The 14,566-nt window shown below is 45.9% G+C and overlaps 1 protein-coding gene across 3 annotated transcripts in view; it reads right to left on the reverse strand.

Moving 5' to 3' along the window:
• ST6GAL1 (ST6 beta-galactoside alpha-2,6-sialyltransferase 1) overlaps positions 1–14,566 on the reverse strand; it is a 126,532-nt gene that overhangs the window by 100,334 nt on the left and 11,632 nt on the right. The window lies entirely within an intron of this gene.

Below are 14,566 nucleotides of genomic sequence, written 5' to 3' on the forward strand. Positions count from 1 at the left end.
AGGTGCTCCCAGGGTTGGGGGACTAGGGCACCGCTGACTCACCGGAGGGAGGCTTCCTCTCTCCATCTCTCTCTAGCTAGCCTCTCTTTTCCCTCCTTTGGCTCCAGGCCAAACCTTCAGTGAGACATGGGTAGTTCTCCACATAATCTGTCTAAACAGACTTCATGGATTTCTGTGGCCCTGTGACCCAGGCAAAGACCCTGGGAAGCCAAGCCTCATGCCCCTTCCCAGCTGACCAGCCCCCCTGCCTCTCCACCCCATGCACCCTACACTCCAGCCACAGCAATCTGCAGACCACTGAGGGAATGTGGGGTTCCATCCGTGCTTTTTAAAGCCTTTGGCAGATGGCTTGCAGACCTCCAATATCGCTCAAATAGGCAAGTCATTCTACCTGTCTCCCTGCTACCCAACCATATTCACACCTGGACCTCCCCTGATGGACAAAGGGTGGAACTTGGACTTAAAAGCAACTCACCTAAATAAGGGAGCTGGACCAATCAGATACTTTCAAAATTGCAACTATGAAAAAAGACTACAGCCAGCTAGTGGTGGACCCTCGACCTTCAAGGGAAGGTAGTAGGGGTGTTAGGAGAAGTGAATGCCATGCACAAGATCAAGTGATGGGGCCACGGGGCCCTGAAGAAGGAGAGGAAGCTGGCCCACAAAGAGAACAGGGCAGAGGTCCAGGGAGAGGCAGACAGGAAACTGTGCAATCCCAGAGAGAGCAGATGCTTGGTGATGTTCTAGAAACTGCAAAGCTCATCTGTACTTCCTCCTTTTTATTCCTATAAGCATCCCCTGAATCCCTTCCAGAAACCCCTGAAGAGCTAGGTTTAGAGCGGCTCTGGGGTCCCAGCAGCTCCAGCTCACTGAAGTCTTCCAGGGCGGGGACTGAGAGCAGAGGTGCTCCCCCACCATCACCCAGTGCGCGGCTCTGTGCTTGGGCTCTGGCCATCCATTGTGGCTGCTCAAAAGCCCTTTTTTTTTTTTTTTTAACTTCCTTCCCAAGTTTATGGCTAGATTTTTGACAGATGAGGCAACTTGATGGGATAGACTTGGATTGCAAGTACAACTTGTACTTTGCAGAAACATGAGAAATAAACAATAACAGAGCAGTAATAACAGACAGTAGATTTTTCTGTTTTACAGTTTTGCTATTAAGTGGCTTATACTTACTCCTCCTATCACCAGACCAGTGTGACCCATTCAGCGGACCACAGAGGCCCCTTGCATTCCCTTGCCCCTGAGCCACTTATATACTCATGGGCTTCCTTGCAGTTTTAATACAGCACCCACTGAATTGATGGCCCCCTGTAAGCTGTAGGTGTTCTGCTCCCTGACCTCCCTCCAATTCCACAAGGGTCACTGGCTTGACATCTAGATTTGGCTTCACCACTTGTTCTCCCGTGGCCTAACCAGCCTATGTTCTACTCCATGCCTTCCTCATGCTTGGGGCCTGTTCTCTGCCCCATCACTTCCTGCCCTCACTCCTGCCTGCACTATTCCCTCACCTGAGAGCCCCTGGCAGCTCCTAGCTAAGGTCCTCCATCAGCCCCCAAAGCATCAGAAGAAGATTCTAAGGAAGAAAGCAGACAAATGAGAGGCTGCCTTGGCCTCATTAACGCCCTCACACCTCATGTAGGTGTTTCCTTCAGATATACAAGGTGTGGGCGCTGACCACAGACCAGAGCCAGGATTTAGAGAGCCCACCAAGAACCAAAGAACCCAAAGAAGTTCATAGAATGAGCCAAGCACATACACCATAAGAATTTCATGGCCCGGGGCGCCTGGGTGGCTCAGTCGTTAAGCGTCTGCCTTCGGCTCAGGTCATGGTCCCAGGGTCCTGGGATCCAGCCCCGCATCGGGCTCCCTGCTCGGCGGGAAGCCTGCTTCTCCCTCTCCCACTCCGCCTGCTTGTGTTCCCTCTCTCACTGTCTCTCTCTGTCAAATAAATAAATAAAATCTTAAAAAAAAAAAAATTTCATGGCCCAGCATCCCCTGATGTAAGCATCCCCCAAACAAGGACCATTACTGATGGACTTGGTTTTGAGTCAGAGAATGGGTCAGCCTCTCCCAGGGGTAGGGTTCGGGCCCCAGGGCCCTGGCTTAAATGAAGGATCGCCATAAGGCGTACAGGAGCCTTGGGGTAAAAGATAACCCTGTTAACCCTGATTCCATTATTCCACATTATCTGGAATGTGAGCGGCTGCTCTGATTGTTTGGATATGGAAGCTAAATTAGCTAAGAGCTTTTATCGATCCTTGTACATAAAATTTTCCAGGGTCTGGGTCTCTACAAATTTGCTGAGCTCTACAGTCAGATCAGAAGACACTGCACCCAAAATACAATGAGAATTTCTGCTAAAATCAGAAGACTTCCTGGATTATTTCTGCCTTCCCCTTCCTTCCGAGCTCTTGTTCCTTCTGGAAGGTTCATCTGTAGGGCCCAGACCCAACATTATAGGGCTTCTATACCAGACCAAGGGCTAACCACAATGTTCCTTTATTTTTTTTTTTTAATTTAAATGTTTTTGGCAACTACTGTGTGCCAGGCACTTACTTTACTAAATTATTCATTTATTCCTCACACAATCCTATGAGGCAAGGAGTGTTTTCTCCATTTTCAGATGAGGAAAAGGGCTTAAGTAACTAGCCGGGGCCCAAAGCTGGGAAGAGATGAAGCCCGAATTCTACCCACTGGCCTGCCTCCCCAAGGCTTTCTTCCCTCAGTGTTAGGACAGAGCTCCACCAAGCTCTCTCAACAAAAGCCAGAATTAAGGAGGAGTTCAACACTGAATACTTGGGCTCTGACAAGAAAGGAAATGGTGTAAAGAATTTATTTCCAGAGAACCAGAAAAAGTAAGTTCTTCTGCCACTGCCGTATGCAAAACCCCAAAGAGGGGAGCTCCTGCTCATTTCTTTCACTGTGTTGTTTAACATGTTGTCGGCGGCAAACAATCCCTCAGTTTTGACTGTGCCTATTCGAGCTGCCAATCTGGATATACGTGGAGACACACAGGCCCTTTCTATAGTCAGAACCATACACATGACTTCAGGCCTTGCCCCGCTCCTGCAGACTCCTAATCCCCGCTGCCCAAATGCAACAACTTTTAGCTCTTTGATCTAATTCTAGAAGGATCCCCGTGTATCTAAATAGCATACTTACATGGCCTTTTGTTTTCAATATTAGATATTATTCATTACTTCCTATTGTGGAAAATGAGAATTTAGCTTGCTTTTACCACCATCCCACGTACCTCTTCTACTTCTCCTAATATAAACCTTTTTTTTATTATTAAGTCAACACTAGATGTTACATTATTATGACCAGATAAATGATTGTTCACAGCCAAGCTCTGTGGTGTGCTCTGGTTCATTCCTTTCCTGTATATTCCTTCATTGTCCTTTCTGGAGTCCATTAGTGTCTCTCTTGTTTATTTGTTTAATCTTCTACACACCTATCACTAATTTAGCCCTCACTTTGCCAACTTTTCTTTTTTTTCTTGAATCTCTCCCTTCTGGAATCTTCGGTCCTCCTACTCCAACCTGAGCTGATTGTTCTCCAGGCTTAAAGGAAAACTCCTTTTCTTCTGTCTTAATTTACCACCCTAATTTTGAAGGAAAATATCTAGAGTCGCTTCCTCAGAAAGGATGTACGGGAATTACAACAATTGAGATTTCTTATATTGGAAAATGCCATCATTCTTCCCTCACGTTTGATTAATAATTTGTCTGAATATAAATTCTCAGTTGGAAATAAATCCCTCTCACAACTTTAAAGGTAGGGCTCCATTGCCTTCTAGTTTCCAGTGCTGCCATAGAATCAGATTTCTATTCTTCTATGTGATCAGTTTAGGATTTTTTTTTCATGTCTTCAAGCTTTGCTTCTGGTTTGTGTGGGGTTTTTTCCACAATGATGTGCTTTGATGTGTGTCTTTTTTCATTCATAGCACTGGGCATTCAAGTGAGTTTTTTCATCTAGAAGCCTATGTTCCTCAGTTCTCAAAATTTTCCTTGTATTATCTCTTTGATAACTCTTCCGCTCCATTGTCTCTATTCCCCTCTTTCTGTACGTCCTCCTATTCAGATGTCGAACTTCTTAGAATGATCCTTTCTTATTTTTCCTTGCATAGCCACCCCCCTCTTTTTTTTTGGTTTCTAACCTTTCTCCAAGGCTTCTTCAACTTTATATTCAAAACCCTCTACTGATTCATTGATTTCTATCATACTTTTAATTTCCAAGGGTTCTTTCTTATCCTCTGAATACTCCTTTTGTTGCACACTGTCTTTATTTTATTACTGTGCTATCTTGTCTTGTGTCCAGGACACCAGTAATTACAGTTTTTGTGAAGTTTGCTTCTCTCCCCAGCACTGTCTCTATTTCTTGAGAGTTTCTTTTTATGTGATTGTCTTTTGTTTCTTTTTGGTTTCTGTGTTTTATGTTTCAAACTTTTCTCAAGTATCTGGAGATACTGAGCAGTCTTTTTACATTTAGAAGTGAGACCCTAAAAGCCGACCAGAAACTCCATGTACATGGGCAGAGTTGCTGGTCCAGTGGCTTACCAGAGGAGGGTTGAGGGTAATCACTCCATTTTATTTGAAGAACTCTCTAAAGGCTAGTGAAGCAAAAGCAAAAATGAACTTTTGGGACGTCATCAAGATAAAAAGCTTCTGCACAGCAAAGGAAACAGTCAACAAAACAAAGAGGCAACCCACAGAGTGGGAGAAGATATTTGCAAATGACACTACAGACAAAGCGCTGATTTCCAAGATCTATAAAGAACTTCTCAAACTCAACACCCAAAACCAAATAATCAAGTCAAAACATGGGCAGAACACATGAGCAGACACTTCTCCAAAGAAGACATACAAATGGCTAACAGACACCTGAAAAAATGTTCATCATCCTTAGCCATCAGGGAAATTCAAACCAAAACCACATTGAGATACCACCTTACACCAGTTAGAATGGCCAAAATTGACAAGGCAAGAAACAACAAATGTTGGAGAGGGTGTGGAGAAAAAGGAACCTTCTTACACTGCTGGTGGGAATGCAAGCTGGTACAGCCACTTTGGAAAACAGTGTGGAGGTTCCTCAGAAAATTAAAAATAGAGCTACCCTATGACCCAGCAATTGCACTACTGGGTATTTATCCCAAAGACACAGATGTAGTGAAAAGAAGGGCCATATGCACCCCCATGTTCATAGCGGCAATGTCCACAATAGCCAAACTGTGGAAGGAGCCGAGATGCCCTTCAGCAGATGAATGGATAAAGAAGATGTGGTCCGTATATACAAGGGAATATCACTCAGCCAACAGAAAGGATGAATACCCAACTTTTACATCAACACGGATGGGACTGGAGGAGATTATGCTAAGGGAAATAAGTCAAGCAGAGAAAGTCAATTATCATATGGTTTCACTTATTTGTGGAACATAAGGAATAGTATGGAGGACATTAGGAGAAGGAAGGGAAAAATGAAGGGGGGAAATCGGAGGGAGAGATGAACCATGAGAGATGATGGACTCTGAAAAACAAACTGAGGGTTCTAGAGGGGAGGGGGGTGGGGGGATGGGTTAGCCCGGTGATGGGTATTAAGGAGGGCACATACTGCATGGAGCACTGGGTGTTATAAGGAAACAATGGATTGTGGATCACTACATCAAAAACTAATGATGTATTGTATGGTGACTAACATAACATAATAAAATTAAATTAAATTAAAAGAAAAAAAGAAAGAAAGAAAGAAAGAAAGAAAGAAAGAAAGAAAGAAAGAAAGAAAGAAAGAAAAAAAAAGAAAGAAAGAAAAAGAACTCTAAATATCAATATCTGTAGGCCTTTTCTCTTGGACTATTAAGTTTATGCAGAAAGACCCCTCTAATGTCGTGAATAGAGAAAGGGGGAGATAACCCTAGCTTCTAGCACTGTGGTAACCACAAAAAAGGAAGATGGGGAGACAGTTTCACTGTCCAATATATAGACTTTTATTCATTCCCTGTTTTAGAAAGGTTTCTCGCACCCGCCCTTCTCAGGTTGGCCTGCTGTGTGCCTGATCTTAATCGGGTCTTAAATTTGAGTTTGTTCCTGGAAAGATCCTTAGAAGAAGTTTTAGTTACCAGGAAAATTAAAAAAAAACAAAAACAAAACCAAAAAAAAAAAAAAAACTTGTCTTCCAGGCATAGTTTCAAAGGCCAGACATTTAGGAAAGCATTAACACAGGTCCATAATCACTTATCAGGCATCTCCGAGGCCTGCTAAGTGTCAGAATTCAGAATGCTTTCATATTTTGGAAAAGTGGTATGCGGCCTACACACTATATTGCCTAACACCTGCAGCTGGGGCAGGGCAGCTCTTCATAATGAGAGCGAGTAATATTTCTGCCGCAGAACAAATGTATGTTTATGCTAAGTAGGTTACAGATTTATAAATAGCGTCACATTAGTCCGGGACAGGTTTTGCCACCAAACAGGTTAAAAATAAAACTTGGTTTTTACAGATTTTTGGATTTGGAAACTGTAGATCAGATATAGTGTGTGCGTTTCGTATGCACCTCCTACACCTCCAGTCACACTTGGGGCATATTCACAGGGATTTTGTCACTCTGTGGGTCTGCCTGCTTGCAATGAGAGGTGGAAAAAAATGAGGCAAGTTGGAATGGGGGGGGTTAGGGGAGGCCAGGCTCAAGAGGGAGAGCGTCTAGTCGCTTGGAAAGTGTGCGTCCTGGTTCTATCCTAGAAAGCCCTGTTACTTTGAAAAAGCTACTTAACTTCCCTGAGCCTCGGTGTCCTCATCTATAAACGTTGGGTAATTCCAACTTATTCTGAAGTGTTTATGTGAGGATTAACTTAAATTCAGCCAACAACTATGTATTTTGCCCACTATTCCTAAGGCATTGCTCTGGGTCCTAGGAAAATAATTACGAACAAAAGAGATCAAAGTCCCCGCCCTCATAGAAACAACTTCCCAGTGAGAAGAGACACAGAGTAAATACGCCAGGTGGCCATATATGCCACCGAAGAACAACAGGCAGGATAAAGGGGGAAGAGTCAGCGGGATGCAGATTATCTTATATATAAGATGGTCAGAACAACCTTTCAAATAAGGTGACGGTTAGTTAGAAACCTGAATTCAGGAGGGCGCCTGGGAGCCTCAGTCGTTGGGCGTCTGGCCTTCGGCTCAGGTCATGATCCCAGGGTCCTGGGATCGAGCCCCGCATCGGCCTCCCTGCTCAGCGGGAAGCCTGCTTCTCCCTCTCCCGCTCCCCCTGCTTGTGTTCCCTCTCTCGCTCGCTGTGTCTCTCTCTGTCAAATAAATAAATAAAATCTTAAAAAGAAAGAAAGAAAGAAAGAAAGAAAGAAAGAAAGAAAGAAAGAAAGAAAGAAAGAAAGAAAGAAAGAAAGAAAGAAAGAAAGAAAGAAAGAAAAAGAAAGAAAGAAAGAAAGAAACCTGAATTCAGGAAAAGAAAGGGAACACAAGGAGAGTGTATGAAGGAAGGGTGTTCCAACTGAGTGGAACAGCAGTGCAAAGGCTCTGAGTAAAAAATAAAAAAGAAATGTGATTTATGTTTAAGGGACATGAAGTAATACAGAATAAAGGGACAGAAAATTATAGGAGCTGAAGTCTATGAGGTCCTGAGGACCGAATCCTGCAGAACCTTGTAGACCCTTCAAAGAACTTTGGCTCTAAGTGAAATGGGGAGCCCTTGTTGGTTTCTGAACAGAAAAATGACATCATACTACATCTTTTAACGTGATCAATCTAGTTGCTGTTTTGAGGAGACCACAGGAGCAGGAATGTAAGTAAAAGACCCAGTTATGAAGCTATTCTAAAAATTAAAAGCAGAGATTGATCTGTCCTTGACCAGCATGAATTTAGTGGATCAAACAAGTAGTCAGTTCCTTGATTTACTTTGCAAGTGCAGCTGAGATGGTTTGCTGATAGCCTGGATGCAGCATGAGAAAAGGAGAGTCAAGAGTGACTCCATAGTCTGAAGCCCCAGCAACTGGAAAGATGAAGCTGTCTTCTCCTAAAGTGGGGAATGGAGGTTTTCGAGGTAAAAGCAGTTCAGTCTTGGACTTGTCATCATTGCGATGTTTATTTGACACCCAAGGAAATGCGGTAACTGAATATAAGAGTATGGCATTCAGGGAAAGGTCTGTGATAGAGCTATAACTTGAGGGTTGTTGACATATGGATGGTAGGAGATCACCAGGGAGTGAGGAGACAGAGAAGAGGTCAAGTCCAAGGGCTGCTCCCTGAGGTGCTCCAAAGTGAACAAGTGAAGATGAGCTAACAAAAGAAACTGAGGAGAAGCCAGTGACAGAAGACGAGAACCAAAGGGTGTGCTATTCCAGAAGCCAAGAGAAAACACTTTGTCAAGAGAAATGGAAGAACCAACCAATCAAACGCTGCTGATAAATCAAGAGAGGGACTGAGATTTGACCATTGGGATTGACAATATGGAGGTCACTGGTGAACCTGACAGGTGTGGTTTTTGTGGAGTGATGGAGGCAAAGTACTCATTCGACTGGGCTTAAGTCAGGAGAGAAGAGGAATTACAGGGAGCAAATGATTCTTTCAAGGAACAAAGAAATGAGGCAGCAGCTAGCGGGGTAGATGAGGTCAGGGGAAGAAGTGCATGTGCATATGCGTGTGGGTGCGTTTCAGTGGGAGAAAAACAACAGCCACAGATAGACAGATGGGGCAGGCAGATGGGAATGGGCCAGCAGAGAGAGAGAAACATTGGAAAGAGAAGGGAATATTGCTGGAGTCATGTCCTTAATTAAGTAAGGGAATAGGACACAGCACACAAGTGGAGGGGTCGGTCTTAAATAGGAGCAGAAAGAATTCATCATCCACAGTAACAGGCAGAAAGTAGAATTTATGGGCGTACATTTGGTGGCGGAAAGAAGGTGTGAAAGTTCTCTGATTGCCATTACTTTCTCAGGTAAGTGGGAAACAAGGTTCTGAAAGTAAGGATGGGAGGTTTGAAGACCGAGAAAGAGGTATGAACGGTCACCTAGATCAGAGAAAATGGCAGTGGTTCTCAGCCAAGACTGCCCATTGGAATCAACAGCCGAGCTTTAAAAAAGGGTTGAGATGTCCAGGTCCACTCCATGAAGACTCTGAATTCATTCGTTCTAGGTGGCATTCAGGCTGCAGTACCGTTTATGATCTCCCCCAGGTAATGCTAATGGAAGCCAGAGTTGAGAACCACTGGACCCAGGGAATGGAGAAAGATGGCCTGACAATGCCCAAGTCCACTTAAGGATCATGATGGTGAATTAGAGCGGGAGCCATCAGGACAGCGGTCTGCTTCTCTACCGTGGCATTCAGCTGGGGGCAGCAGGCGTGGTTGGGGGGAGTGAGCTGGAGGTAATCAGGGTTACGTGAGATCCCTGTAAGGTGCACACCATAAGAGTCCAGTAAATGAAAGCTGTTACGTTTATTTTTATCACCAGCAAAGTGAAGTAAACTATCCTTGTAGCAAACATCAAATATAATTTTGTTTTTATCTCATCCAAATGATTCACTCAATTTGTATCTATTACGGGTTTTGAAGTCATTTGCAAGTAACTAAAATCACAAATGTCTATCCTGAAATGTTAATGTTAAGGAGGTGCCCTGTGGTTCTTTGCTTGTGACCCTGAGCACTGGCATTCACCAGTCACCCCTCCCACCCAGCCTCTCCGAGTCTCAACGTGACAACAGTTTTGCGCCAAAGTTTTGTGAAGCCTGCATTTCAGGGGTTCCATATTTGTAATTCCTGTCTGGTGATCTGTGCTACTCCCTCTGGGAAGGTCCACCCTTGATCCTAGCCCTGAACCTGGAGAGATCTCTGTGGTGATAGGTGCCATCTCAACACCCCCTCCCCGAGCCAGTCTTGGCTAGGACCCTGTCCATGTCTACCCAACTGCTGGAAAAAGACTGCATACTCTATCCTGAGCCTAAACTGTGTGAACTCGAATGCCAGCAGGGGATAGAAGCCCTGTGGGCTCCCCTGCAGGTCCCCCACTGTCCCCTATTGTCAGCTCCTGCCGGCCCTTATCAGTGGATCTCATGCCAAATCCCAGGTGTGAACTGCCTTCTACCCTACCCTAACTGCCCAGGCAACCCCTCCCCATCCCCCCGTGGGGATCTCACCTGGTCCTCTCTGGGCCCGCCCGGCCCCTGCCTTTTGCTCCATCAGCAACATGTGCAGCTCCCATGCATCTGCATCCTGACTGTACCCCCACCTCTCCTCCTAGACAGAGGCTCCTCCAGGAAGGGGCTGGACCTCACGTAGCTTCCGATCCACAGTGCCTAGCAGAGTGCCAGGCCCATGGCCAATAACTGAAAATCACTATGACATTAAAAATAACCACCACTTATTATCACTAATTACATGCTGGTACTAGGTTAAGCACTACCCAGGACTCACACCAATGCTGTCAGGTAGCAATGATTAATACAGATTACAGATGAGAAACTGAGGGTCAGAGAAGGTGAGTTCCTGAGTTCAGACAGCGAAGTAAGTGGCCAGAAGAAGAAGAAGAAAAAGAAGAAGTAGAGGCATATCTGGAATTAAATCCGAGTTTATCTGGCTGCACAGCATGTGGTGTTTTTCACAACATGACAGGGTTTTCTGAGAAAGAGGACCCTGCAGATGGTAATGGGGAAGCCAGGGAGTTGCTTCCCAGCCCCCACTCTGGGTGCCACGTGGACAGTCCCGGAGACAAGAGCAGTACTCTCCAAGTGCAGAAGCATGTCCCTGGGAAGTGCCTTTCATCCATCTCCTCCTTACCTGATCTTTGCTCTCCTCTGGATTTATAGGCCAGAATGAAATGTTCATTGTGTAGAGCAAAAAAGGAACCACCACAAGCCCTCTGGCAGGAAGCGTCTTCTGGGGATTTATTCCCTACACTGTCATTAACCACCCCCAGCTCAGGCCCCGGGCCAGCATCCTCGCAACACCAGACAATTGACAAAGGCTGTCTGCTTGGATAAATGAGGGTCCAACACAACTGCTTTTGTCAGAGCTCCCTCAATGCCCTGCCCCCTTCTTACCTGGGACAAATTCCTATGACCCTGGTTCCCAACAGGATAAGAAAAAGAAGAGCAAGGTCCTAAACATGACTCCACCTGCCCTAGGGCTCAGCTCCACGGATCAGCCCAGAGAACATTTGCTATTTCATCTTGCTGCTTGGGTCTCACTTCCGAGGCCAGAAGTGACCGGTGAAAAAGGACTGCCCTGAGCGTCCCCCACCTGGGCTCCTGCATCTCCCACTGTGCTCTCACACCTTGACCTTCCCTAGAAAGCACCTGCTCAAGCTCACTGGGGTTGACTGCATCCTGGTCTCGGGGGGCAGAGGGCAAGCCCGGGGAGGGCTGGGCACCGTGCTGGGCCTGGGCTGTGCTGAGAGCCCAGTCAGCATCCTGCCATCCAGGGGGCCACTGTCTAACATAGCTGACTTCACGTAACAACAGGAGTACAGTGTCCGAGATGAAAGGTCTTCTCTTTGCTGAAGGTGCCAGCAATTGAAGGGGCCCATCCTGAACTAGCGGAGTTAAAAAGCCTGTGTCAACATAGTCGAGAGACAAGTAGGATGAAGAAATTGGTTTCTTCAGCAGTAACGAGTAGCTTCGTTCTCTCTAAAACCACCTCCACACAACGCACACAACAGGACTTTTGGACACCACCCCCACCCCCCACCGCCCCCAGTGGCACGGTAGGCCCCACTCCAGAACCTCAAACAATCCCAATCCTTCCTGGGGCAAAATGTGAGTTGCCTTAGGCCACACTAGCTCAGTCCTGAGGTCTGGCTACCAGCCCACCCTGATGTATTGTGTTGGAGACCAATTTCTCTGAGGCCAGGGCCCTGCCTTGTTCTCATCAGCACTCCTGAAAAGTAAAGCCTGCTCCAGAGGCCCCTGGCATCTCTGCCCCTCCTGTCCCTTTTCCAGACCACAAGCCTCTACCAGGCGGACCTGGCAGGGCCTGCTCACTTGGCAGCTGCGACATTCCGTCCCGTGGCCTGGCGTGTCTGGGACACCCTCCTCTGCCCTGGATAACTCACCACGCTGTTCACAGCTGCCCCGCCTCGCTCAGCTCTGGCCCAGACTTTGCCAGCAACCAGGAAGGCAGGCAGGAGACCCAGACAGAGGACCTGCCTCCCTCCCTCTCCACCGCCTCCCCTCATAGCCCCCAGCTGCTTGTCTGAGTCAGGAGAGCGCAGCTTCTTGCCTGGTGACCAAGTGGTTTGGGGCAAGACTGCAGGGAACATGTCTGTGACTGTGGGAGTTTTTATGGACACCTGTGGGTGCTCGAACAGATGTCTCTAAGTTCTCAGAAGGGCAAGGGGTGTGCCCACAATAACAAACCGTTCTGTGTGGCTCTTTTATTCTTTGTCATCTTTTCACATCTATGATCTCATTTGAACATGAAAACAAATCTGAGGGTAGGCAGCCCCACAACTATTATCCCCTTTTATGGATAAGGAAATTAGTGTTAGGACTAAGTAGCTTGAGGCTACAAACAACTACCGTCTGGGCCATAATTAGGCTCTTATATTTACCTGAAATTTACATGGAAAAGAGATTTATTTATATTTCATAAGTCTCCATGTAGGTAAAATATATGAAGTATAGTTATCTAGAAAGTCTTTAACTATAAAAAATATTTTTTATATTTATTTGTATTTTTATATTTTATGTTGCACAAAGGTGGCCGCTTCTGGTCTTCTGTGCACCACAAATGATAGCGTGGTAGAAAAACCAGGGGCTTTGGCATGCAGGCAGCTCAGGGGGTTCAAGCCACAGTCTCCTATTGTGCAACTGCAGGCAAATAAATCTCTCTCTCTTAACCTCAAGTTTCGCCATCTGTACCATAGGGATAATTATGCCCATTCTCTAATAGGGCTGCTGGGCAGCCTAGAGATACGGTCCGTCATACCTGGCACGCCGGGCCAGGGATGCTCTTCCCCCATTCTCCACCCATCAGAACTCTCCATTCTTCAGCATCCAGTTCAAACTCTATCTCCTTGGTGAAACATTCCTCTTCAACCTCTGGGCCCCGCCACCCACTGAGTCATCTGGTTTACAGTGTCTCATTCTGCCTAGAGTTCATTGTTCATGTAACCGACTCGCGAACTTCCCCATGAAAACACAATGTCCTCTTCATCCATTGCATCTGCCCCTGCTCCCCAACCCTGAGCATCAGTATTCAACAATACCTTTTTTTTAAGATTTTATTTATTTGAGAGAGAGAGAGAGAGAGAGAGAGGGAGGGAGGGAGGGAACGTGAAGGGGGGGGCAGACAGAGAGGGACAAGCAGACTCTGTGCTGAGCAGGAAGCCCCACACGGGGTTCTATGTCAAGACCCTGAGATCATGACCTGAGCTGCCACCAAGGGTCGGACCCTTAACCGACTGAGCCACCCAGGTGCCCCAACAATACCTTTTGATAGCCTAACACAAAATTATACAGAACTAAAAGCCACCCAAGATCCCACTATCCAGAAAAAAAAAATAGATTAATATCACTCCTTACATGTCTCTACATTGACATGTGGATAGAAGCGTGGAGGAGGGCAGCATGCATGAAACAAGGATGGCTGAAATGCTTGATAAAATAGCTATTGTTTTTATTTTTAAATTGTATTTTATTTCCATTCTACAGAAAAGGAAAATTTTAAAAAAGCTGGACTTCTCATAAATGTTTCTCCACCAAAACAGATATTATTTCCTTAAAGATCCCTCCAAGTTCAAGAAAAGAATGAGTTGAAATGTTGGAGCCATGACTTTGTCTCTTTAGACAGTCTGAGAGCGGGAAGGTTAGCACACAGGCGTGCTCCGCAACCTCCCCCAGCCATCCACTTCCCGCACTTCCTTGCTACTTCTCACATTCAATTCCTTAGCCTTCCTGCCAACCCTTGCTTCACTTCTCTCTATTTGAGTAGATTAAGGGCTCACACGCTCTCTTTCTCTAAAATAAATAAATAAATAATCTTTTCTTTTTTTTTTTTAAAGGAGGGGGCTCACAAAATGACCCTTAACCATGCCTTCCTAAGTGCACTTGGGATCCATCCTTTTCATCAGCAAGTAGGTTTTCCCAAGAAGTGCTCCTATATGCTATATTCCCTGAGTTCTTGCACACATGAGAACTGGCCACCTGCCTTATCCTGGGGGAGTGAGTTACTTCAGGGCAGAAGTTTTCAGTGACACTGCCTTTCCCTCAGAGCCCTGTGAATATTTCTTCTCCATGTTCTCAAGTTTTCTCCTGTTGCTGATCAAGCCTGAGGCCAACAGGACTTTCTGCTCTGCACAGAGACAAATGGGTCCCAATATCCATTTTCCAAGACCTTCCTGAAACCAGAGTTTTCAGAGGGGGCCCAGCCCCCCAGCTGGAGATGTTCTCCCAGCCGCCTTTACACTCAGGTGTGTCCACGTTTTGGTCAACAGACCACGAGCAGAAGTGACGTGTGTCTCTGCAGATGCCCCAGTTACCGTTCTGAGAGATCACCTCCGGAGGACTTTTAGATCTCTGATTTTCTCTGATTAATTTCCTTATTGTTCTCGGCATATGCT

This window comes from Eumetopias jubatus, unplaced genomic scaffold, assembly GCF_037043125.1.
Source record: "Eumetopias jubatus isolate StellerSeaLion01/CBP00866 unplaced genomic scaffold, mEumJub1_p1.0 scaffold_1, whole genome shotgun sequence".
In the NCBI taxonomy this organism is placed as follows: Eukaryota; Metazoa; Chordata; class Mammalia; order Carnivora; family Otariidae; genus Eumetopias; species Eumetopias jubatus.